At 38.1% G+C, this 19,921-nt stretch overlaps 1 protein-coding gene across 9 annotated transcripts in view; it reads left to right on the top strand.

Moving 5' to 3' along the window:
* The window catches only part of ENOX2 (ecto-NOX disulfide-thiol exchanger 2), a 303,972-nt gene that overhangs the window by 6,079 nt on the left and 277,972 nt on the right, over positions 1-19,921 (top strand). Inside the window, exon 1 of one of the 9 annotated variants that reach the window (XM_049704369.1) lies at positions 9,215-10,411. The exons of the other annotated variants lie outside the window; for them this stretch is intronic. The gene's annotated coding sequence lies outside the window, so the exon portion shown is untranslated. Of the gene's footprint in view, positions 1-9,214; positions 10,412-19,921 lie in introns of those variants that run through there. 9 annotated transcript variants of the gene reach the window in all.

Below are 19,921 nucleotides of genomic sequence, written 5' to 3'. Positions count from 1 at the left end.
TCATGCAGGAGAGACAGAAGAGCTCCAATTTCTCTGTTTTTCTTTCTGTTTTGAAATTCTGTGTCTTTGGGGATGGGGATGTCAGCAGAGACCTACGGAAAACTGTGATAGAATTGAATGTACAAGAAACAATGTGTCTCATGGGAGCCAGTGTCATTGGTTAATTTATTTTTTTAAATGTCACGTAGATGTATTTTCCAGCAATCTGTCCCCAGGGAAGACCTTGGTTGAATTCAACTGTTAATCCTATTTACAGAATGCAGCCTATGCATGCACTGTATTCTTGCATTGTTAAGTGATCTTAGACATATGTAGTGGATTACCATGATGACGTACAATCAGGTGAATATGAGATATCTGATTTTCTCTACAAAAACGTATCGATGTTCATATTGTCATTCAAGATCCTGCTGTGTGGTCTTTCCTTCATTTTCCTTACAGATAATACCCATTGTGCAAAAATGGATGCTCTTCAAAGGATAGAAGTCCTAAGCATGAATTGTCAGAATAAAATTATATCACCTTGTAAGGAATTCTCACTGTTAAATACTCCAGGAAAAAGAATGCATAGTTCTGTTCCATGATCAAATAAGTTGAACATAGAAATTACAGGTAGAGTTTCAGTTCATCTGATGAATTATTGTGGGCTTACTATGTGCAAAGCACTCTGCTAGGCACTGCACTAGATACTTATAAATACCCCCTTTTTATGCGTTCCAGACAGACAGACAGACAGACAGAGATATCTAGTGTACATACAAGAATGAGTGTGAAAGAGCAAATGAAAGAAAGAAGATTTCAACAAGCAGGTCCATCATATAAATGAAAATTTACTCCACTGAAAATTGGGATACCTGCCAGTAGGATACATAGGCAAAAACGAGCTACCAGATACCTGATAAGCAAATAATCTACTTCTCTGTTTACAAACAGTTTGAGGGAAGGAACAGTGACTTTCTGTACATCCAGCCCTGCACAAACCTGCTGGTGATGTTGTGAGAGTTAATGACTATGTCAGCTTTTCCAGGGTTTCTGTCTCTGCTGCGGAGATTTGGCAGACACCCCAGACAAATTTTATGTCTCTTAAATCTTCCTCAAGCTAGGCTTGGCTTTTAGATTTATATGTACAAAAAAAGCAAAGTGTTTACCAGTTCGACATTTTTGAAGATCAAAACAGACTCCGATTTAAAAAAGAATTCAACATACACCTCAGTTTAGTCTACAGAGAGGGCTAATTGCTTTTGCTATTTGTTTAAAACAGCTGAAATGTTTACTTTCTAGAAGTGGCGACTGATCATATGTCTAAAGATTTATATGCCAGGCCTAAGTGTTGCTTCCTCTTTTTCTTGCCTGCAAAGTGTAAAGTTTTGCTAAAGTCTTCATTGTTCTTTTTTGCCTTTACTGATACATAGTTATAAAACAGTGTAGGATGAGAGGTGCTGTGAAAGATATTGGCAATCTAGGAGAAAAATAAAAGATGGTTTTTATTAGCTCCTCCCTGCCCCCTTTTTTGGCTCTCAGCTTTTCAATGGTCCCTTAAGCACAATAATGATAGGTGAGAATAGGAACTGGAGAGCTTTCCATGACTACTCATTAACAAGGCTTGTCCAAATATATCTGCAGGCAGAATACAAATACAAGTCTGGCTGTAATTCAGAAGAGTTGAAACACCTTGTAGAGAATGTTACATAAACAACATTGCTTCAGTGGTGAAAGGTGAATTATAACTTGGGGGAAATCCGCAGTAAGGGCCCTTCTCATCCACTCCAGCTGCGCTTCTTTTTAGCCAGCAACAACTGCCAGTAAGAGCTTCCTGGGGCAGAAACTGTCCCACAGTAAGGCCCCGTAATATGTCCTCCTACCATTTCTTCTTCAATCAAGTCCTCGGACACACTTCATTAGGATTACTTTGGTCACATAATATTCTAATTTTCACCTTTCAAGAGATGCTCAGTTTGAATTCAAGGAGCACTTGATATTCAAGCTCATTTATTCAATACACATTTAAGCACATATACAGGACCAGACCTTATGCCAAGTGCTAGGAATAAAGTGATGAATTAGAAGTAGTCCCTGCCTGCCCTTAAGGAGCTCACAGTCAAGTTGGGAAGATAGACACCCAAACCAATAATTATATTACAATGGCAAAGGTGCTCAGAGAAAGAGCTATGTTATAAGGTGCCCTGGGAACATGATGGAGGAAATTATTGCTAGGGGTGGGCTCCTTACAGACCAGAGTCTAACTCTGCTGAATCACAAAGGATGAGTGGGCATTGCCTGGAATCTCGGTGGACAAAGAGGTGTGGGAAAGAATTCCAGAAAGAGGGAACACGAACACATGCGAAACAGTTACATATAAAAATGGATAGTTCAGAAAAAGGTGAGATACTGTGTATGAACCACTGGGAGTATAGAAGAGGGGACAGGATAAGGATCTGGAAAGGTATCTTGTGGAAGGAAGTCTGCTTGTTAAGGAGCTTGGCCTTTATCCTATAGGCGGGGGATGAGCCAGCACAGGGTTTAAACTGGGAGTAACATGATTGGATTGGAGGATGGGCTTTATGGGGAAAAAACTGGAGACAGAGAAAGTCCACCTTTTGATTTGGCAGTCTGAGAGGCCTTCCCTAATCACTTGCCGCTATTCAGGAATGCCATCTCCACTAAGTTTTTGTTCAACATACAAAGATCACTTTGAATAATTGTTTCCTTCTACACACAGGACATAGCTTCCTGCACTCCTTCACATGTTGGTTAGCTGAATATTCATTTTTTCCAACTCAAATCAGTGATCCCAGTAGTAATTGGGGTTTGATTATCATGAAGGAAATCAGAGTTTCAAAGCATAGCTGCTAGTTTGAAAAACTGTATGAGGCTTATTTATTGCCTACGGAGTCAGTGGGGCTGAGGTGAGTGATGGTCAGCTCCCTTGGGGACTGAGGGAGGGAAAGGGACAGAGGCTGAAGAGATGGCTGTTTAAAAAATGGTCAGCATCCAGAATGTTGGAACCCCCTAATGGCCACATCCAGACAAGGGAAATAGATACAAGGGCCAGAAGTACATGAATATAAAAAATGTATGTTGAAGGTAACTGTGCCCAAATTGTTCTATGTAGCCAATCGGTTTTGGAGCATATTCTTTCTCCGACTCAGATACTATAAATGGCTTCCCATTAGCCATAGGATGCAGTCCAAACTCTTTAGCCTGGCATTCAATACTTTCTGCAGTCTGGCTCCAGCCTACCTTTCCAATCTTCATACTTCTGTCTTACAGAACTTATCTGGCCAGCCAGTTACCCTTTCAGACACTGCTTTGGCATTCACTCATCTACACTGTGAGCCCTCTCAGGGCAGTGACTGTGTTTTTAACCTCTTTGAATCTGCCACAGTGCCTAGCACAGTGTCTTGCATACAGTAGGCACCCAGGTATATGTACGGGTTGATTATTGTCCCCCACCCCATTCGTTCCAATTTCTCTACTACTATGGACCTAATATCCTCTCTACTAAAAATGGCAACTGAGACACTAGGTGCAAGGGGTCAGTTTTCAATAAACTAACTTTTAAATTTTTATTTTGAAATAATTGTAAATATAGAAAAGTTAAAAGAATCATATAAGGACTCTCATATACCATTCACTCAGATTCACCACTTTTTAACATTTTGCCCTATTTGATTTATGCTTCTCCATATAAATATGGTTATTTTGTTCTGAAACATTTGAAGTTGAAAAAGCTGTACCTCTTACCTACCCCTCTCCTTTTTCCCTCGACCTTTTATGATGAAAAAAATTAAATATACAGAAAAGTTGAAAGAATTGTACAGTGAACACCCATATACCCATCATTTAGAGTCTATAGTTAACACTTTATTTGCTTTATCACCTATCCATCTTTTTCTGCATTTCAAATCAAGTTGCCGACAACTGTATAATTCTTTCTAAATTCTTCAGTATGTGTATCATTAACTAGATGAACAAACTATTTTGTGCTCTGAAATCAACCAAATAATCCAATTATACTTGCATTTACTGTGTTGCCAAAACTCTGGTCTACCTGTGGATCTTAGATCTGTTTGGCCATGGGACATGTCTCTTTGATTAACTTTTGGATGTCCCTCCACTTCACCTAGTGCAGTGCCAGACACACATTCCATAAATACCATTTGATGCTGATGAGCAGAGACAGAGCTAGAGCCAGGGGGAGAATCACAATAAAACTAGAATAAACTGAGGGAGGAGAGGAGCATATGCGAAGAGGGCCATGAGTGAATGAAATAGAAGCTGGAACTTGAAGAATGGGGGAAAGATGGGGGCCTTAGACCACCTGGTACTTCCAGCAGTACTTCTATCTGCCACTTTCCAACCCTCTCTTTAGAAGGATAGATTCCAGGAAACTAGGGACAATTGCTGCTCAGCAGAGCACATGACAAGTCTCCTTGCTACTACTTAGGCACCACCAATTAGTATAATCATGTTGCTTCATGAATATGCTAATCTACTGCAAGATGCAGCTTAGTTTTAGAGGGTATGGATGGGCCACTGAAAACCTCTTTCAAACTAAATCTGTGCTACAGGCCAAAGAGCACTTGAGTTAAATGAATCCTAGTTTCCTTTCTCTTTATAACCTTTTCTTTCTTGCTCTGTTGCTTATGAATACAAGTATAGCTCTAACATGCATTTATTGAATAATTATTTTGTGCCAAGCACTGTGCTAGTTGCTATCACATCATTAACACTTTCCAACAACCCAATGAGTAAGTACTACTTCTTTCTCCATTTGCCAGGTAAGAAAACTTGAGACTCAGCATGGTTAAGTACCTTGTCCATAAGCCAGAATTCAAGAAACTCAGGTCTGTCTGACTCCAGAGCCCAGTGGTCTTAACCACATTGTTGGATGAAATTTTTTAGAAAGTCGTCTATCTAGCATAAATGCAAGGAGATTTACTTTCACTGTATTAACTCAGCAGATGATTATTCACTAAGCAAGTGCAATTGAATCACTGAATTAAGAAGGAATTCAGTCATTCAGACTTTAATCATTAGAATGTTGGTATAGTAATGGATTCAAATTGCTTGAGTTCACATCCCAGATCTATCACTTACCAGTAGGGTGACTGCAAGCATGTCACTTAACATCAGTAAGCCTCAGTTTCCTTGCCTATAAAATTAGGATGATAATACCTACCCTATAGCTGTGTTGTGAGGACTAATTTAAAAAATAATATAAAGTATCATGCTATGTTTGGCATGCAATAGGTGCTCAGCATAATTTAGATCACTTTCTTCCTTCTTCCTTTTTGGGACCAGACCACTCACCTGTAGCTTTCATTTGAGGAAAACAAACTGCTCCTGAAACATTTTTTGAAGAGAAACATTCTGAAAAGGAATATTAGCCTGACTATTCCCAAGGCACATTTGCCCAATGAGCAAAGACAGTTGCCCAACTCTTATGTGAAGCATATTTCAAAAAAGCTAGAAACATGAACCCTTAGGAGAATTGGGGTGGTACATCTCTCTCCTTCTGAAGATTAGGGCCAAATTGTGACATCCTCTATTTTGTCATTATTCTAAATTTCACAATTGGCATAAAGTATTAGACCTGGAATATTGGTAATCCCAGCCCAGTCATTTCAAAGTAAGCAAGCCGAGTCTAAAAGAGTATAAATGACTTGACCAAGGTCAAACAGTGAAAAAAATAGGAGAATTCAGTTTTCCCAACTCCTTATTTATTGCCATTCTGTGGTTCATTGTGGGCTGTCAGTCAGGTGAAACCAAGTCTTGATGTGTGTTCTTTGAACTGATTGGACTCTCAGGGTTTGGTACAAGTTTGATTGATTCAGAAAACATGAAGCTTTGGTCCAGTTCAAATTGATTCACTAGTTGTTGCTTTCAAACTATTAACAATTCTGTTTTGTTTGGGGTTTAGAAAATTAGTGTTGTTTCTCTCAGTTTAGGTCCATGGTTTGGTTCAAGTTCATGGTTATCTGAAATCTTCCACTGGGATTTTTGTTTTTGACAAAAATACTCAGAATCCAAGGAGGTTAACAATAGGAATTCATTTGAAAAGATCCGTCAGGCTTGGTGACAGCTGCTGAGAAGTTCAGGTGGATTAGGGAACCACTAGTGCTTACATTCTGGAGATTGAAATGATGGAAACATTGCAGTGGTTTTTGGTGTATATGTTTGTGTGTTTGCTTTTATCAGGATTCTCTGATGCTTTAATTTCCATTCTTGCTAATCTGGCTTGAAACTGATGCTTTCCACTCCACTTTATTGCCTTTTGGTACATGCTGTCAGTCATGTTCTGGATATGATCCTCATCTTTTGACGGTGGGGAAAGAAGCTAACAAAAAATCGTCTTTCCTGTCCTTTTCCCTTTACTTTGAATGGCCTTTCTGAGGCACTTGGGGAATATGAATTTCAGCTTAAATGTGTGGAGGAGTTCAGTTGCAATGCCCAAAGGCAGAACAGCCTGATTCTGAAATACAGCCTTTGTTCCTTTCTTACCAGTGTGTTTTTAGAAGTCTCAGGCCAGTTTCCTTTGCCGAACCTGAAATTGGGCTGACACCTTTATTAGTGGCCAGCCATGCCACCGGTGAGGCTGTGGTGGAGGGTTGCAGTGATGAGGCCCCTAGAGAACTGTGTCCCACCTGCCTGGCTTTCCACATGCCGAAGGAAAGTGAGTTCTGGTGCTAGGTCTATCAGTGCTTTTTCAAGCTCTTGACTGTTTACCTAAGCAGTCGGAAGGCTAGGATTGCAGCTGTGGTAGTAAATGGGCCATTCCCAGTACCTCAAAAGGCAAGCACTTTCTAGGAGGTGAGGTTTTGGATGATTCCAGCAAGTATTTTTCTGCTTAGAAAAAAAAAAAGAAGCTCTCACTTCAGATTCTTTCACTCTCCTTCCCTCCCCTCTCTTCTCCTCTACTCCTTTCCCCACTCTTTCCTCCCCTTCCCCCTTTAATGGCTCACTTGCTATTAGCTACCTCACCTAACTCTTTGTGATTCATATTATCCATTTTACCCATTGATTTAATATAGATTTTGGATACATATTTTACTGGAATTTTCAGTATTGGCAATGACATTCAAGGGGACAATTAGAAAAAAAGTTTTCTTTCTTCTCGCAGGAAGTGGTCTGGGCACTTGTTTGAGGACACGGATGGCATTGGAGGGGGCCAAGGGGAGCTGATATCTGATATTTCTGCTACAGCTCCCACCTTTCTTTTGGCTGCTTCAGATTTGGCCCACGTGGACAGACACATACTTGGGAAACCACCATACAGATGAAAATCAGGACATGTGGGATTTGGCTGAACCAAAGGTCCCCAAACATTGTCTGGATCATTTAGTGCCCCAGGTGTGGCCACCCCAGGACTTCATGCGCTAAAACTGTGTCCCAGCTGAAACCAGCTGGCCACTGTATATATAGTATCAAGGCAGCTTGGAGCCTCATAAAGCATGACTTTGGATTTTTACCTTGTGGATTTAGATTTAGATAATCAACCTGAAACTTTTTCTACACACTGGGCAGTGAGGATGTACCAGGTTAATAGAAAGATTTAACAAAAGGAGATGCTCATTGTCTAGTAGCTTGCATTCCAGATGGGACATAATACTAGACCTTATAGAAAAATTGACTGACTTTTTGGAAAGGAAAGAAGGAGTTACAGGACTTTTGTCTCTTTAATAAACTTTTGATGTATTGTATATCAGATTTAATTTTTTTCTTTTCAAAAGATTTTCCTCCTGTGGAATTTTAAGAGGAAACAGTACTTCCTTCTAATTTTAAAATTGGAAGAATTGGATAATGTTTCATGAAATTATATTGGTCCTTTCTTATTTTTCTTATATGATACAGGTGCCTCATTTCAGTCATTTAGGCAAGATTTGTCTCAGGGTATAATAATAATAATCCCATACAATTTTATCGCTCTTTACAATTTACCAAAGTGTTTTTATATCTATTATCTCATTAGCTCTTCACAGCAATCCTATGACGCAGTCAGAATGGGTGCAATTATGTACAATTTATAAAATAAGGGAACTTATGCTCCAAGAAGTTAAGTGACTTGTCCAGAGTAACACAGATAGAAAGTTGTAGAACTGGAACCTGAACCCAGGTTTCCTGATACCCAGCCCCAGTACTCCTCCAATTGTGTCATGTTTCCTTCCTAAGAGACTGTCTCCTTTTTGTTCCTACTCATGATTCATTTTGAAGTCTAAAAAAGTGTGCTTCAGTTTAGCAGATGAGTAAAACTAAAGCACTTACAGGTAAAGTGCCTTCTTAAAGGTCACCTAGCTTCTCACCTTGACTTTAATGGAACTATTTTTAGGTATACATAGATTGTTTTTCAGTGTTAAATATATGCACAAAAGTTGTGTGATCTGTTGATTATAGGTATGAAAGCTGCACCTGGGGAATGGGACTAGGGATGAAAAGTTGGCTTAAAATAATTAGCTTCTTGCCTTTTTGTTAAGAGATGTCATGTTCAATATAATTTAATTTCTTTATACTTCCTTTGCTTCCAGACTTTTAAATACAATTCTTTAGGGAAAATTAGCAAATATTCATTCTGAATGTTGATTTCTCAGGAACAAGGGTAGCTGGAGGAAAAAGAAAGCAAAGGGGTGACTTTCCATGCACTATACGAGTGGGCAAGCATTATTTTGTTCGAGGCTGTGAGCTAAGATTTCTTCTAAGGCATGCAAATCGTAAAGTTCTGATTTGTCAACTGCATGTTGTTTCTTTAGGCACTGATGTATGAAATCCCAAACGAATTCTCCGATGAACATACTGCTAATTGCTTCTCCACCTGCTCTCCAACCTCCTCCACCCCACCCCCTCCACTCCCAATTCAGCCTGTAAGTGTCCGTCATTGGAGATGGATGGTGACACATGCAGTAATAGCAATTCATAAAAGCCAGTTCCAGCCCTTGTCTTCAAGGCTCCTGGATTTTCCACTGCCTGCTTTTGTGTAAGTGAAGTGGATGGAAGTGCTCCTGGCATCAGAATCCACCTCCCTATGCTCCGTTGCTAGAGCTCAGTTGTCGGCTGGAGCTGAGCTAAACAGAAGCATCATCGGAGCTGAGCTGAATTGTATCTGTTTTTTGGTTTTTTTTCCCTCAGTGCGGGGGTGGGTTAGGGGTAGTGTGTAGTGGGGGTTTGGGGTGCTTTGGCTTTTCTTTTTGTGGAGAGAAGAGGTTAGGGGAGAATAACTCACGGTAGGATACAACGTGAAACAGTTCCCTGAAGAGTGTCACGATGTTCCTAGTACAATATTCAGGTATAGTATGTTTTATTTTACCTGAAATTTTCCTTTTGTTTCAAAGTGCATTCCTCTCTTATTTTGCCTCCAGTTCAACTGTACTGAAGGACAAATAAGGTTCTAATGAGCTAAACAAAATAGCTGCATAAAATATGCCTGCCCCTAGCTATAATGTTTGTGGCAGATTGCTATGTAAAATCTGGGTTCTCTGTTAAATTGGTAGTCCCGATCCCTTAATTGTGCATGCTTCTCTGCTGTATTCTTGTATTGAATTTCTCAAGTCTTATGTCTGCAACTGGTAGTACGTGATATAGCCTAGAGTGTTCGCACAGAAGACAGTGCTTTGGAAGGAAAAAAGCAATTTTTAAAACACTTAGTATGTTGTGTTCCTCTTGAGTTTATTAACTCCTGTGTTTGTTAATTGGTTGTCTAGATTTGAGATATACAGTTAAGAGTAAGTAAATTTCAAATAGGAAGCATTCCAGAACACATTTGTTTGGTAAATTTATTTTTATTTCATTATTTAACTCATATTGATGAACATTACATATTATTATTGTTGTTTGTTCTCCTGGTAGAAAAAAAGTGCTGAAAACAGCAAGGCTAAACATGCCAGCTCCAAACCGTCTGTATTGTAAAATATCGTTGGACCAGAAGTGTTCCTTAAGTATTCTCTTAAGCTTTCAGAAACAATATTGGTCCATAATAATGAAGAACTTGGAGACTGATTAAGTATTGGTGAATGTTGTTTGAAAGGCTTCTTATACAGCAGTTTGATAGAAAGGATCCTTCCAAATAAAAAAAACCTTAAAAAAGTTTCACTTTCTCGCTGAACAGAAGCTTAGTTTCTACAACCACATGTTTTGATAAGTTTGAATATCATTTATTGTCAAGGACTTACACCTCCATTCTTGTTTTATTGTCCTTAAAATATTGTGCTCCTGTGCTTAAGAGCTAAAAGATCATGTTCTGTTTTGATACGTGGTTTGACAGTTGATTTCGCTCCTCATTAATTGGACAGCATGCAGATGATGTGGAGAAGTGAGTGAGTGAGAATATTTCAAGGTTACGCTGAAGAGCATACAGTGAACCTTAGTGCCTGGACCAACAGCTGCTGAATTGAATTGTCTGCAATTAAAGCAACAGCAGGTTTGTGTAGTCTCCCTGCAGCCCATTTATTTGAATTTATAGCTTCAGTTTCTTCTTTGGGTAGCGGTTGGTTTGTTTCACTAAGTGTTGGAGAGTTGTGCTTGTTGGATGTTTTCTCTATACTCTAATTCATGCTTGACTCCAGAAGAGCCATCTCTGTACATTTTTAATATGCAAAGTTGTTGAGGTTTTTCTCTTTGGATTAAAACCAGAGAATATCTCGTTTTCTCCACTGTAAAACTAAATAGATATACTTTCATGGAAAATATTGCTTTATTCAATAAGTAGAGGTTTCTCATGGGCCTGTGTTACTGGTTTAAATTTCTGGCAGTGAAAAATGTGGAAAATGTTATGCAACTGGAATTACTATATCTGGAAAGAACTTCTCTATGCTAATAAAAGTGTTTATGTTAAAAAAAATAGTGACATTATCTCCTTGCCATCTCTCAATTCCAGGGTGACCTAATGAATAATGTCAAAGCTAACTAGGTGGCTTTTATGACTGACTTGTATTTGTATCCTAATAGTAAATACATGCTTAATTCCGTCATGGTTTTACTCTATTAAAAAACAACTTAAAATTACAGTATAGTTGTTGGTAATTGACTCATAGTGGATATGATGTAAAACATTTACACAATGGTTTAACATATACTTGATCAATTTTTTCTCATAACCACCCTGTGTGAAATCAGTGGCGTTATGATCTCCATTTCAGAGGTAAGAAAACTGAGACTTAGAGAATGAGTAACTGGCCTGAGGTCTCGCATCTAACAAGAGGCAGAGCCCAAACTCATAGGTTAATTGATCTGATTCAAGAATCTGTGCTTTTTCTCACCCTTATACCAGGGTGCCTCTCAGTTGATGGATCCAGGGTAAATTTGACTTAAGCTACTAGTCAAGAAGACTAAGTTCAGTCATTTACTAAAAAAAAAAAAAAAAAAAAATGTGTTGATAGAACTGTAGAGATTTTTTCTGAGCTATTTTTAACATAACATTTATTTTAATATGTGAGTGCTTTCCAGATTAAGTTTATAGATTATGTGGAGAAACATTAGTGTTTTGATTAATTTATACATCAATATGAATGAAGGTAGAGCCTTGTAAAGTTATTGGGAAGTAAAATGTCCGATTGAAAAGGTTAGTTTGGAATATTTTCCTTCTAAAACAAGCTAGTTCATTTTTAATATTCTGCTCAACATATACGATGGTTTTGGTAAAAGTTATGTGTATACTTTAAAATATACTAGCCAAATATGAAGGGCTATGTTTTAAAATTTGAGTATTTTATCCAGATCAACAGAAAAAATATACAGCTAACTCAGTTTCACACTTTTCTGTTTCTATCTATCTATCTAAAATAGATGAACTTTCTCATCTTTTAAAATTCTCAAATGTTTTCTCAATTTTAAATTCATTCCTTTAAAGGAGAAAGATGAACCCAGGTGCTTGAGTAGCTCATGCTAGTTCTCTGGTAAAACGTTCTTTAAAACCTCTTCAGGAAACATTCTTGAAGCAGTCATTCTTAGATCTGAATTTATTAGAGACTATGCCATTTACTGGGGAAATGACTGGATGCTCACACCATAGACAACTCTTCTTTAGCATTTGACAATGAATATTTGAGAATGCTATCAAGAACATGAGTCGGACATAGGGCAAGTATTGTTATGACCTGTTTATGAGACTTTTAGAAAGATGGTAATAGAAATATTGTCTCAGATACCATGTAACTTAGAATTTATCCTTATTTAAGATATCTTTGTATTTTAACATATTTTAAAGTAAAGCTATTCTTATATTTTTCCCCTCCTAGCAAAATGGAAAGGAGGATGATATAAAGCTCTTTTATCATTATTTAACTTAAATGGAATTCGACACTTAAAAAAATGCAGGAGGGAACTTGAGGGAATGGGTCAGGGTTAGAGGGAAAACTAGGCATGTGATTGGAAGCTCCATGTTAAACTTGGTTTCAGGTGGCAAATTTCCTGTGCAGTCAGAAGCTCTGGCTAACACCCCTCACTCCATTCCTCTTTCTGGAAGCGAGCACTTTAAATATAAACGAAAAAGAGCTTATTATGGTTTTTAAAGGAATTGTTATTTTTTGATTGGTGAAAAAGTCTTTCATCTGCAAAATAATCATTTTTCCCCCTGCTGTTTGAGGCCAAGAGAAATTAGAAAAGGAGTAGATTTCTAGGTTCCGGCTGTTTTTCCGTTCAGTATACCTTTGAGTGTGTTTTAGGGAAGTGAAAGTCAGGTCTTATGGATGTGAGTATAAGGGCTAGTTTACACCAGCCAGTGGTATGCTGGAGCCAACTTGCACTAGCTTACTTAAGGGGAATCACTAAGAATATTTACAAGCTGGAAAACTTACTCATATCTGTCTTTTTTCAAAATGGACTTAAGATACTCATTTTGAGTAATATTAAGGCATGCTGCCTATGCAGGACAGTGTACTGCAGATGTCCCTTGGGCTGCTAAACTATACTGATCACCATTCCTTAGATATAGCACTTATACCTTCAAGGGTTATTGAACATTGAACTTAGCACAATTAAGTGTGTGTCTTTCACTCATACATACACATAATAATAATAGCTAACATTTATTGAGTGCTTACTATGTGCCAGGCCATGTTACAAATACCTTTTATGTATGAACTCATCAACCTTCACAGCATTCCTGTGAGGTAGGTGATATTATTTTCATTTTAAGGGTAGAATAAACAGGACAGAATTTATCAATAAGTAACCTGCCTACAGATCACACAATTACTAAGTAGCAGAATCAAGATTCTATTCCAGGAAGCCTGTCTCCAGGGCCTAAGCCCTTAATTACTATGCAGTATGTTGTATGTCTTTAAGGGCTGAAGAAGCTGTTTGCCCACTTGTGTGCCACCCATAGAAGATACCCCATTGTCCATATCTTCAGAAAACATAGATGGTGTAGAGCTGTCTGCTCACCAGACTGCTGAGAATTCTACTTTCTTTCTGACCCTCATTGCTGGTACTTTCTATTGCCAGAGTCATGATGGATCATTGCATTCCCAACAGCTTCTAAACACTGCCACTACTCATGCTCTTTTTTCAGATTTTCAGCTTAAAAAAAATCTCTTTCATATTCTGTTGCTTCTCTCTCTCTGCAACCAGAGTGCAGTTTTTCTTCCATGCAGCCAGATGGCCAAATCATAGCACATCTTCCCAGTATCTACTCTCTCCCCACTCCATTTTATGCCTAGCTGTTAGTGTTCTTCCTAAATGCAGATCTCATATCACTACTCTCCTCAAACACCTTCTAAAGGATACTTTTTTCCCAAACAGGCATTCAGTGCCATCCATGGTCTTGTCCCAGGTACCCAGAATGCATCTGTACCCCTATCTCCCACTACACAAACTTCTCTAAACCCTATTCACTAGCCACTCTAGCCCACTTGTAGGTCACCAGGTATGCTCCAAATTTTCAAGCTCTTGTGCTTTTCTTCATGTTGTTCTCTGTATTTTAATTGTCATTCTTCTACCTCTCCAATAACTCCAGAGCAACTCACCATTTAAGGTTCAGCTGAAATGACACCTGCTACTATATTATACTTATTTTTGGTTTCTCTTCCCGCACTAGATTGAGCTCCTTGAAGTTAAAAACCTTACTTTACTAATCTCTTAGCACATAGGCTAGCATCTTGTACATACTTAGCATTTACGTGCAATATTCAGATCTTCAGAAACTACACTACCAAAGAGTTTTTCTCCTTTCCTGCTAGCTCAAGATTCAAAGCTGTTCCCAGAGCCTTAGAGTTCCAGAAGCTGAATGGCTATACAGCTTCCGCCCTGTATAGATATTCTGGAATATTTCTATTCAAAAGATTTGTTTCTAGTGCGTCTGTCTTCTTGACTTTTCTCTCTGTATTCATCCTTACTCAGATCTACTATACCTTGAAATCTCCTTCCTTTGCCTTTGTGGAACAGTTTGCACTTTTGTAAGGAGACAAGGGCTTGCCTATGTACACATATTAATACTTACCCGTACAAGAAAATGAATCAGAATGTGTAAACTGATCACTGGAATTTTTTGATTTATAATCACAGTGTTTCTCAAAATGTGGTTTAGGACCTACCCTTGTCAGCATTACCTAGGGCACATGTTTAGTATGCAGATTCCTGGATCCTCATTCCAGACCTACTGAATCACTCTATGAGTTATCTGCATTTAGCAAACTCCACAGATGATTCTTCTGTACAACTGACTTTCAAGAACCATTGTCCAAAGTCAAAAGTATGATGTTCAATCCTAATTTATATTCTCTGTAGATACGAATATTAATTACATTGTGGAAAAATTATCATTAAAAATGGTTTGAATGATTTGGTCTAAACTCAAAGTCTTGACCTCCTGGTGTCTAGCCCAGTGCTGTCCAATAGAACTTTCTGTGATGATGAAATAATCTCTATGTTTATTGTCCAACACAGTAGCCTCTAGCCACATGTGTCTGTTGAGCACTGAAGTGTGGCTACTACAACTGAGGAGCTGAATATTTTTTGTTTTATATAAATGTAATTAAATTGAAATTTAAATAGTTACATGTGGGTATTGGATACAGTGCTGGAAGTGCAGCTCCAAAAAGCTTGGCTGTCTAGGAGTAATAATTCTCTTAGGGGTCTAGATGGCTACAGTGATCATTGTATGGATGGGGAATCAAACAGGAACATTGTTTCCTTTGACACATAGGACATTGCATTTCTCTTTTGAACAGTTTAAATATTTTTGTATTATTTTTCCAATCATATTGGCTTGCTATTGAGAGTTAATTGTTAAGCCTTGATTTCTGAGCTAGGGATAAGAAAGTAGAGTTAATCAGAAGAAAGAGCTTCTAGCTCCAATGTTTAGGTCATAGACATTTTTATGCATTTTAGCTCTCTTAGACCCTTTAACTATTCTCTTTTGGATTGATCAGCCCCTTAGCCACTCATTACTCATTACTTTTCAGCTTCCATTTCTTTCTCTGAAAAATCTTCCTTGAACCAGTAGTGTACCCCTTTCAGGATGATTTCATTGTTTAAATTGCATTAATACTTTGGAGGAATTGAATCAGAAATGGATTGCAGTCTCTACATAAAGAGACATAAATCTAGGCACTCTGTTTTATTATTGTGTGGAGTTCATTATGTGTATTAGTTATACTTGGTGGCTTTCTAAAAAGAACCCAGTGTCAAAATCTATAGTATTAAGAAAAAACACATAGGTAAAATAATGTACTTGACTATAGCCATCTGTGGAAACTATATGATAAATAATTATGCCTGCTTGACCTGCCCTCTGTTGCCTAGATCCCAGTTCTTTGTACTCTTTTTGGTTGCAAAAAATTTTAGCACATCCTGAAATTCCCTTCTCTCCTTTCACATTCTTCACTTTCTTTAGCTCTGCTTTCTGTTTTCAATGGACAGGAGACTACCACCCCCTTTTTTTGTACCATTCAGACTCACTCCCAGAATCTATTGTTGTATCCAGCCTCACTGAACTGCCTAGAGCAGTTCAAAACGGGTGTTTTAAAGTGCCACTCAGGGCCACCCTGGAGCACTCTGCAAATAGGTTCTTTTGTTTTGAGGACTAAAGAGATAGTGCCACAGCTACAGTTTCGAGAGAAATGCATAAAGACAAAACCCATTTGGAACTAAAGGAAAATTTTAACCCCTTGCCTCTCACTTCCCCCAAACTACGTCTACAGTTTTCAGTGACATTTTTATGTTGTTTAGGAAGGCAGACATTTCAGTTTTCAATGAAGAAGTTCTCTCTGATCAGGATGCTTCATAATTCAAACCAGGGTAGAGAAGAAGGCAAATATGTTGTAAAGGTATGTTGTAGGACTGTGCTAGGATCTTTCCATAAGTTATTTCATTTAATCCTCGTTAGCCCTCTCAGTAAATGTTGGTTTACTATATATACCACTAACTTTTCTACAGCTCTGTGTCTAGACTCCAAAGTCTACATTCCTGTTGCTTTTTACTTACATGTTTACTTAGGAATATGGTTATGTTTTCCATCTGTGTGTGTGTGTGAGAGAGAGAGAGAGACAGACAGAGACAGAGACAGATACAGAGAGACAGAGAGACAGAGAGAGGAGATTCTCAGCATTAGGGTACTCCCTTACAAAAAACTCAGATTAGTGTAAAGTGGGAGAATGTAAAGAAAACACTCCCTTTGTTAACTGTCTACCAAACAAGGATTGGGATGTACCCAGTTAAAGCTTCTGATGAAGAGGTTGTAAAGAAAACAGTTTTTAGATTCTTTATACACTTTACTCATTGCCACTCCCATCCCCTATGCTAGACTGCTAACTCTTGCTGATAAATATGGTTGGCATTTTCCCAAACACTGCCCTTTGGTTTGGAGGTGGGGCAGGAGCTACAAATAACTACAACTCTAATATGCTTTCCCGAGTCATGGAAACTTGCCCAGCTTATTCAGCAGAAGTTGTACAATCTGTATTTACCTAAATTTGTGATAAAGAGTGTAAAGAATATAAAATAATTGTGACAATCCATATTAATAAAAATTCTGACTATTCTGGAAAAGTTTTTGGGTGGCATATTACATTCTTCCTGGTTATAAATATCACACAAATAGATCATCATCAAAAGTAAATTTGATTCATGCTTTTTAAAGTCTACAGGTGATAAGAGATAGTAAACTATATTGAGTGTGCAATATGATATGGCATTTAAAAAGCCAATATGGTTTTGAGTAACTGACATGGATATGGGCAAATAACTTCTTAGAGCAAAGTAGTGAGAATCCCTTTTTAATTGGTAATAAGACTGTGCCCAAGTTTCCATTCTCTGGAATTGAGATGCTTGAAATGGAAAAGAGCAATTGAAAAGCTTAAGGGATCTAGGGAGAGTGGTTTATGAGGGTGGGATACAAAGTAAATACAATAAAGACAGCTTGAGTAGTTGGTGGATATTGGTGCTCATGGCTATTTTGAGTGGTGTGAGCAATAAAGAGCTCAATCTGGCAGAAAAAGGGATAAGCACAGGCAGAAATATGACCATTGGAGAAATGAGCCTGGGATTCCAGTAGTATCTTTCCCCCTGCCAAGTAGCGTTCATGAATGCCCTACCATGGGCCTCATGAGGCTTTTAACAAGAAGGGAAAGAAATGGTCTGGGAAGAAGTGGTCTGGAGGAATTGAAATGAGAAGGGCATAATTGTTTTGTCAAATATTTACAGCTATTTAAAATAAAAAGAACCCCCACCTTGCAGCAAACTCTCCAGAACATTTCCTTTTCTGGCCTCACATCAAGACCAGATGAAGCACAAGCTGTAAAGAAGAACCTCATTCTAACATGGAATATGATCTAAGGCAATACCCTTCTTGGAACTTCTCCAAGGAGATTTATTACTGGAAGTAACAGAAGGGCTATGTTAGAACATTAGAACACAGTTCCAAGTCATGAACCCTAAGGTTGGGATTTATAGTAAGGCTCTGGTGTACTAGCTGAACAATGAGTACACATTCATTGCAGATGTTTTCCATTTCAGATTTTTGATATAGGGTTTTTATGTATGCCTAGGATGTCAGTGAGCCAGCATAATTCAGTCAGCACTACGTAGCTAGCACCTACTATATGTGTTACCTATAGTTGACCACTCCAATGAGGGAGGTCCTTAACTTGAAGCTGTTTAGCCATTTCTGATCCCATGTCACTATTGGTAAGCTGCCCCTTCCCGGATATTAAACTGCCCCTTGCTGTTGTGAAAAACAGATGATGGATAAGCAGCTTTTCTCTTTTTATCTGAACTTCTCTTTTTCAGTATAGAATCATTCCCAGTAGCTCTAAAATGTGGTTTTAAATCTAGATCATAATGGATCATCTGACAAACGATTCCATGTTATGATCCCAAGTTAAAGTTATTGACAGAGAGAAAAGCGCTGCAGAATGGAGTGCCAGTTTCTTATGGCATTTGTGGACTTAGGCCAAAATGTTTGAAAACTTCAGCCAAAGGGTTCATTCTGAAGCTTTGGAAGCAACTTATAAAAATCAGCAGCCTACATATTCCATATCTAGTGAAAAAACAGAGAAGGGTGGAAAGAGAGAAAAGACAGAGTCCAGGATAGTTTGCATTAATTAACTTAACTATTATTAGTATTAAGTACAATGTAGGATCCTGTTCTTACTAATATTTATCGAGTACTACCCTTAAAGCTGTAGACTCAAAAAGAGTAATCCAATAGATAGGCCCGTTGCTAAATGATTAAGCCAGAGACAGCATATAACTATTAGAAATAGCCTAACCCACAACATCAAGTTTTATTATTTCACAGGAAATCACTGTTGGGACTTATGAGTCTATTGGGAATATTTAAGTACTCATTTATTCCTGGATAATGAGGAAATTATTAAGAATGAGAAAAAAGGTTTACAGATGAAAGTTAGTAATATATACATTCTAATAGAATATTAGGGTTATAAGAAGCCTTAAAGGCTATCCAGTCACATCTCCCCCCCCAGTACATACATATGCAATCTGTTACGTGAACCCATCTACTCCATCCTCAAGTGGTCATCCAGCTTATGCTTGGATATTTCCAATAATTTGGCACTTTCCACTATGAGGTAGCACATTGATCTTTGAATAGCTCCAGTTATTGAATGTTTGCATAAATAAGCCCAAATCTCTTTCCCTTCAGCCTCCACTCATTGCTCCTACTCTCAGGCCTAGAATACAAATTACAACACGAATTGAGCCCTCTGGAGTTGTATTCTGTGGTAGCCCCGATTCTTCTTACCCCTTGGAGCTTACACCAAGCAACCTCACCCTGCTTCCATATGGTAACCATTCAAATGTTGGAAAACAATCATGTGCTTCCCAAGTGACTGATTTTTTATTAACAGCTTTATTGGGGAATAATTTACATAAATATAATTCACTTCTTTAAATAATTTAATGATCTTTAGTATATTCAAAGTTATGCAACCATCATTAAAAATCCAACTTTATAACACTTTTATTATCCCCCAAATAAATAAATTCTGAGGGGTTAGCCACTATCTCCCTTTCCCCCCATTCCCCTCAGTGCTAGACAGCCACAAATCTACTATCTCTCTATTGCATTTGCCTCTCTGGACATTCCATATGAATGGGATCATGAAATGTGTATCCTTTTGCATTTGGCTTCTTTAACTTAGCATAATATTTTCAAGGTTCATCCATGTTGTAGCATGTATCGTGACTTCCTTTTTATAACTAGATACTATTCCATTGTATTGCTATACCACATTTTGTTTATTCATGAGTTGATGGACATTTGGGTCATTTCCACTCTTTGGCTATTGTGAATAATGTTGTTATAAGCATTCATGTACAAGTTTTTGTGTGGACATATGTGTTCATTTCTCTCAGGTGTATACCCAGGAGTCATATGGTAACTCTACATCTAACTTTTTAAGGAGCCACCAAAATTGCTTTCCAAAGTGGCCACACTATTTTTTAAATCCCACCAACAATGAATAAGGAT

The sequence above is a fragment of the Orcinus orca genome, chromosome X, assembly GCF_937001465.1.
Source record: "Orcinus orca chromosome X, mOrcOrc1.1, whole genome shotgun sequence".
Taxonomy (NCBI): Eukaryota; Metazoa; Chordata; class Mammalia; order Artiodactyla; family Delphinidae; genus Orcinus; species Orcinus orca.
This window is presented reverse-complemented; position numbering and strand designations above follow the sequence as displayed.